General features: G+C 40.3%; 1 long non-coding RNA gene across 1 annotated transcript; it reads left to right on the forward strand.

Annotated features, from left to right (window-relative positions):
• Positions 1-250: 250 nt before the first annotated feature.
• On the forward strand, positions 251-6,998 carry LOC114362610 (uncharacterized). The gene is made up of 3 exons (XR_003656702.1): positions 251-264; positions 2,789-2,791; positions 6,896-6,998. It is a non-coding gene; the product is annotated as an uncharacterized LOC114362610 (long non-coding RNA).
• Positions 6,999-7,721: the final 723 nt, after the last annotated feature.

The raw sequence follows: 7,721 nt of genomic DNA on the forward strand, positions 1-7,721 counted from the left end.
AAGTTCTCGAGTGGCGCCCACGGGCTGGATGACGTAGCGTGGGCAGGCCCCTCACTAGGTAGACCGACGAACTAGTGAAGATCGCTGGAAGAACCTAGATGCGAGCGGCTCAGGACCGGTCATAATATAAATCTTTAGGAGAGGCCTTTGTCCAGCAGTGGACGTCATTTGGATGAAACCAACGACCGAACGAAAAAAAAACTTAAATACAAAGTGCTTGTTATGAACACTAACTTCTACTTATTAATAACTTCTAATTACTAAGTTTAAACCATTCAAAGAAAAACACATTTTTATCACGACCAAATGTCACCGGAAGTGTACTGAAAAGCCTTTCAGGTATAAGTAATACAAGTTCCGTTAGTCATTACCACAAAAATCAATCTAGACTTGAGTAAAATTATATAGGATCAACGATTAATGATTAATACACCTTTCTTATAGGAATTAGATAGTATGTTCGCCGTCCTACACAACCGTATTACACGCACCACCGCAAACTTAACTGAACAATGGCGCAAGTTCGATAAGCTTATAAATAATTGGTCTACGATAACTCTAATTAGCAGGCCGATGTAATCGCGTATCTCGAGCGGAAGTTAGATACGAGGAATAATTATTTTTTATTAATAATGCTGGCCGACCTGGCGACGCGTGTGTCAGGGGGTCACGTGGTTTGATTTATAACCTGTGCAGCGTTCATGAAATAAGTAAGACGATAAAGTACTTTTTATGTTCAATTAATCTATACTAATATTATAAATGCTAAAGTAACTCTGTCTGTCTGTCTGTCTCGCTTTCATGCCTAAACCACTGAACCGATTTTGATGAAATTTGGCATAGATATAGTTTGAGTCCCGGGAAAGGACATAGGATAGTTTTTGTCCCGGTCTTTGAAACGGGGACGCCGCGATAAAGTTTTTCAATGACAGACAAAATTCCAAGTCGGCGTGACTTAATGTGAATTGCATACAATAGAATGCCATAGACATAAGTTGACAGGATAATCTACTAAAGTCCTGGGCTTAAAATTTATCAGCATAGGTACTTACAGGTTTATTCTCGACAAATGTTTTTATGCAAGACAAGGCAGGTATTTGACCGCAATCGCACCTGGTGTTAAGTGAGATGCAGTCTAAGATGGTACATATCTGCCCTGTAAGTGCCTATTCACTCTCGCCTTGGAAAGGGCCCGGATTATATTGATGATTATATTAATTCATAGATACAAAATATATCTTGTCTGCGAACTTATCTATCAAAATCCAAAGCTGAATAGAAACATCAAAGAACACGCTTCAGAGTGGAGATAAAAAGTATTTATAGTCGAGAGATATAAGATTCGGTTTATGACCGAGTTCTGACAAACAGATGGAACGACAACATGGCGTTACATCCAAAAAATCTAGAGATCTAATGCCCCTATTCACAAACATTACTATGAGGTCTCACAGTGCGCGTGGACGCACAGGGTGACACACAAACCAATCACAGAGCTCTATTCAACGCATCATTTGCTGGTTTACTTAAGCAAGCATCGTTTTTTAATAACTATTTCACGCTGACTGTACCAATAATTTTGAAAACTATATGTAAGAGGTAATGTAGATCGATTAAAATACTGAAAAAGCTTTGGTGTAAGTTCTGAAAAACATAAGCCTACTAGAAAACTGTAAAGATATGCATAAGTATGTAAAAAATCATACGGGAAACGCGTTACTATACCTTTTACAGTACTATAATAAATCCTTCCCAAAAATGCTTCAGATAAAGTCACGTTTTGACTTATTCCCGTATATCTACAAAAATAACACAAAAGCGAGTCACAATAGGCCGATAGCCATCTGGAGTTTATAGCGCGATAAGGCGGCCGATACCGCCCGCCCAGCGGTGCCGCCCGCCCTGCCCGACCGTCTGTCAGGCTCTGGAATTTCCAATGATTCCACAAATATTTAGTAGCAATATTCAGTGTTTTCCAATGCTTAGTACACGTGTTTTTATATTTCAACTGGTTAGCTGTTAGTCAAAAACCTTTTTGGTACATTTTAAACTGTTTTGTGCAAAACTGTAACATTATGGATGCATTAACGATTTGAGTATTGAAAAAAGAAAAGAAGTTACGAGGTTTACCTACTTGTGGTTCAGTGATGGAGAACTTCTATAGATTCTACGGTTACCGGTTAAATTTCCACCATTAAAAACCATTATTATTGTTATTTTTTCGGTTTGATTGTAAATTGTAGGCCTATTTGCTGTCATTACCAATATTATCATGATAGACTAAGAGCTGGTGAACGCCAGACCTACGTCATTTTATAAAAGCTGAAAGTTTGTCAGCGTCCCAAACTTCATGATTCACCAACATTGTATCCTATATTGGGAGCATACGCTGACAAACTTTCAGCTTTTATAAAATGACGTAGGTCTGGCGTTCACCAGCTCTTAGGGGCCGTCCATATATTACGTCATTCTAAATTAGGGGGGGGGGGTTGGTCTGCGGATGACGGTAAATGATGGGGGGGGGGTCATTAAGAAATGACGATAGGATGATTGTAGGGGGGGGGGGGCTAAAATCTGAAAAAATCGATGACGTAATTTATGGACGGCCCCTAGTCTATGACATCATTAAGTCTCCACGTACGATCCTCACTAATTTACCTCAGGCAAATGAATGATTTGATCTACTGTCCGTAGCCAGGTTTTTGTAATTGGGTAAAAAAACCTGAATTTTATCAAGGTTATAGAAAACGTTTATTATCACAGATCATGGTGCTCAAGCAAACAAAAGCAGGTCGTAGAAACCCCGATTCTTATCTTGATTTTATAGAACCCGATAAGACTGGGTGATAAGGCGGGGTGAGAGGGTGGTTGGCATTGTCACCCCCTAGCTCTACGCAACTCGTATCGTTAGCTCTAACCTAATACACAAAACTACGTTTATCATAATTTTCGCGACATGTGACACTCACTAAAGAGGAGCTGTATTGTTGGTAATTAGTCCAATGTATGTTTTATCCACTAATAAGGTACCTAAGTAAGTATAATTTACGCCCGTATTCACACACGATGCTTGCTTATGTGAAGCAGCAAATCGGACACATAGCGTTGAATAGACCTCTGTGATTGGTTCGTGTGCCACCCTGTGCGTCCACGCGCACTGTGAGACCTCAGTACCTCTAGTAGGAAAAACTTTCGAGTTCGTTTCGTTGCGTATTCAAAGTGTCATCGAAAAATTTTGTATGAAAAATTAAACAGCGCCCCCTAGGCGCAACGAAACGAACTCGAAAGTTTTTCCTACTAGAGGTACAGATGTTTGTGAATACGGGCATTAGTCTTATACAATTTTACGTTTCGTCTGAATGGCCATAATTTTTTAGATGTGTATAAAATATAGCCAACTAAGTATGTTGCCTACTCTATTTGAGGCCTTCTTATTTACTTGAGTTAAATATTCATTAATGGAAACATAGGTACACGGTAATCGATGAGTAATATCAGTTTTCCTAATATTAATATCAAATATGAGTTTAGAACAATATATTGTTACTTATTATTAAACTAAAACAAAAGACTATCGCGAACATATTTAGGGATTCTTACTTGAACTAATTTAAATAATCCGTCACTCCAACGCGAACAAAGCGCGATGCATCACACCCTCAAGCGAGCGTTTATAATTACTTACTTATCACACGTACCGAAACATCTAGCGCCCTTGAAAGGCAGGATAAGAATCGCCCAGAATTTATACGCGCGATAAGAAAGTCGGGGGCGGCGATAAGGCGCGCGATAAGCCGCCCGCCCTCGATCGTATCTGTGATTAAATAGCGCTCGCTATCAGAGTCGGGCCGCCAGGATCTTGGCTGCACAGAGCAGTGAAATGCAGAGAAATATTGTTTTGTTGTTTACTAATATTGAGTAATAAACTCGCCTTGGTCAGGCCCCGATCGATAAATTTCTGTCATAGGTGTTCACATTGTTATAAGAACAAAGCCTTTTCCCTGAAATAACGCAATATTGAAATGGTGACCAGTCAATGTGATCAAAAAAGTCACATAACAAGAAAATTCGTCACTTGGTAAGATCGCCACGTGTCTCGCGATATAGGTATTTTGTACTTATTGCGTTGCAAAAAATCTTTCATGGTAAATTCGATTAAAATTTTGAAAAAGTCAGCAATTTTTTGACAGTCTTCACCATTTATGTGTTGTATTTTAGGGTGAGTTAAGTACCGAATCTCTTAATTTCATTAACCAATACCACAATATCCATAATTTATGTGAAAAGCTGTTACACAGTTTTGTCAGACTATACCGGGCCCTTAACGTCAGTGTCTGTTTTCTCTATCAGTGGGCTGAGTGCGAGCTTAAAAAATGTATGAAAATTTTAGTTTTTGAAAGTTTCCGGATAGGGGCGCTGTACAATCCGTCATACATTTAATGACATTGAGTACGTTTGAAAAAAACTCACACTCAGCCCTCAGTTTCCAAACAACAGCTACCTCTGCGCTTGCCTAATCTGCGCGAAATATGAATACGCCGCGTTGTCGGTAGGAATCCGTCAAACAGATGAGATAAGGCGGACGTGAACTTTTGCTGTTTGTAACCCCCACCCCCTGCCCCCCACCCCTCGTCACCCCCGTCTGTACACACACACAGGCAGCGTGATAGATGAAGTAGGTGCGGGAGTTTTTGTCATTTTAATTAGGTATGATACGATACAAGGAGCCTTGAGGCGAAATACTGGGTACTTAATGTTAGGGCTCGTTCGGCTGCTTTCATAGCCTTACTTGTAGATAGAAGTATGAAAGCCTTTTGTTAGTAAACGACAGTTGAAGAAATTGAATGCAAATTGTTCTTTGACATCATCGACTGTCCACTGGTTCATTCAGTGTCTAAGTAGCTCAAATGGAAGAGCAGTCTTCGGCAAGCGAAAGGTCGTGGGTTCAATTCCCGCTTTAGGCAGTTCGATTTTTTCAAGTTATTTATAATTCTTGGACAGACTTATTTACAAAGTTATAACTTTTATGCTATTAGTAATTGTAGGTACTGGACAGCGGTTACAAACACACTCACTAAGGTACTTTGTACCTACATATTATTTTATACCTAGGTTCATTAGTATTTTTCTGTGTACTATTTTAGTTACTATTGACTCTAGTAGTCTAGCACTTGAACCACCTGTACTCTGGTGGTTCGGTTCAGTCGAACTATGGTTAGAGTTTCTAAAAATACGGAACAGAAAAAGATTGTCAGTTAATTCTATCTACTAATATGTTATGTAGTTCCTTAATAACACACTATCACAGTGATGGCCAAGAGTTCGACCGCGAAGACGATTTTGGTAGCCCGCGAGTAGAGATGTGCCGCTGAGAAAGTTCTCGTTCCCGGCAATATTCCCAGTGAGAATATTCTCGAGAACCGAGAACGCTCCCGGGAATATTCTCAGTGTTCTCGATAGAATACATTTAGTTTTAATTTTAATTTTGTTGTTTATGTGATATTATTTGTAATGTTTCGAAACTGGGCGTTAAGACTAGTCGTTATAAACAAGGCATGACATGTGTGAGTGAGATATTGCTGTCTTGCTCACTCTTTTCGTGGCGAACGCGTACCGCGGCTTTAGGACTCGGCTACGGTATTTGAACATCAGTGTACCTCTGAGTTTTAAGGCCCTTGCCACCCTAGCGGATTGCAAGCGGAGTGGCAACGCGACGGAGACGCCGCGCGAAAATATCGTGAAGCTTTCCGAAGGCTGCCCAGCCGAGCTGGATTCGATGATTGACCTTTTTTCGAAGTTGAACCTACTTAACTGGACTGTTTGTCCCAGGTATACATTATTGTCAACAACTTCGAGTGTAGAGTCTCCAGCTTTTAGAGGAGTGGGTGCAACACGGTCTTTAGACATGATTTTTAAATGTTGTCCATGTTCATTTCGAGACCCACTCGTTGAGAGACTCTATTGAGGCCATCGAGCATTGTGCCTAGATCGTCCACGATCTCGGCCATGACTACGATATCGTCTGTTGTCTGGGTGATGTGCTCGCCGTTGATATTTATGCTGAATGCGCTCTAGCCCAGAAGCTTAAAAACATCTTCCAGGGCGATGGTGATGACGTCTCCCTGTCTCACCCCTCGCTGCAACTGGATAGGTTTCGGGTCCTGGTTTTGAAACGGACTGTCATTGTGGCGTATTTGAACAAGCCTCAACACTTTAATGTATCGATAGTCAATTTGGCACAGTTGGAGAGACTGCAGCACTGCCCATGTCTCAATCGAATCGAAGGCTTTTTCATAGTTCACAAACGCAAAGCAGCTGATTATACTCCTTGATCTTCCATATAATCTGCCGTAGCGTATATTGTTATGGTCTATCTATGGTACTAAAGCCTTTTCGGGGGGCTGAAAGTCGTCGAGTCTGCTAACGTGACAATTCGTAATGACTATCGAAAACAGCTTGTAGACATGGCTCAGAAGCGAAATGGGTCTATAATTCTTCAACAAGGTCTTGTCGCCTTTTTTGAAGATGAGTATCACCATACTTCTTTGCCATGCCGTAGGCGTTATGCCCTCGAGCATGACAGAATCGAGCAGCTTCTGAAAAGCCTTTAGTGCCGACATTCCGCCTGCTTTCAGAAGCTCAGCCGTGATTACGGTGCCTTGCTGTTTTACAGCTGTTTGAGAACCATTCTAATCTCGTACAGACTAATGTCCGGGATATATTCGGTAAGTGTCGGATCAATCTAGCTAGCACGTATTTTCTATAAAAATGTGTCAAATGATCCGTCGAGACAAGCTATCCACAACTTATCCAGAAGTGGCGAAACAGGCCCTTACTAAGCGATTGTGAAATATGTCCTTAATGTCAAATAAGAATAGTTTAAAAAACTTTTTAGCACTAAAAGGCCAAAAATCATCAGGATCCTGGACATCATCTAGCATTAAAGTGCTCAAAAAGACAAATCCAACGAACCCAACTCAATGAGTTTCCACCGTTTCGTTTAGGAGTTTCTATGGCCACCTCCTGACTCCATCATTAAGACCCTGGACATTATCTAGCACTTAAAGATCTCGAAAAGACAAATCCAATGACCCCAAACTCGATGTGATTCCGCCGTTTCGTTTAGGAATTCCTTTGGCCACCTTCCAGTCCCATCATCAGATCAGCTGGTACCACAATATTGTATTGTCATCTAATCTACATTATAATTGCCAAGTTTCATGATGATACAAGACATAGAAGTACGTGTAATTCAGATTCTAAGATTCCATTACATAGTTAGTTACATACACGACGACCTAATAAAAGCGTGTTAAAAACGAAAAAATTGACAGTTACATTATTTAATTACGTGTAAAAAGAAATTTCTGTCATCTTACATATAATTAAAACGAAATTTCACGACGAAAAAAATTAAATATAATAAAGGTGCAGTTGCCGAGAATATTGCCGGGAAAGTTCCCGAGAATATTCTCGGGAACACTGGGAATATAGCCTTTCACTGCAAATAGAGTGTATTGTTTAATATACACTTATCTGTCGACTTAATTTAATACTAATTTACTTAAGAAAGTTTGTTTATTTCCATTTGATAAACATGATTCTCAACCTTTCTCACTTAGGAGAACGCTCCCGGGAGCGCTCCCGAGAATATTCTCAGTTGGGAGAGCGTTCTCGGGAACGGCACATCAATACCCGCGAGAGTTAAGTAAACTGAACTT

Source organism: Ostrinia furnacalis, unplaced genomic scaffold, assembly GCF_004193835.3.
Source record: "Ostrinia furnacalis isolate ACB-3 unplaced genomic scaffold, ASM419383v2 OfSCF6654, whole genome shotgun sequence".
Taxonomy (NCBI): Eukaryota; Metazoa; Arthropoda; class Insecta; order Lepidoptera; family Crambidae; genus Ostrinia; species Ostrinia furnacalis.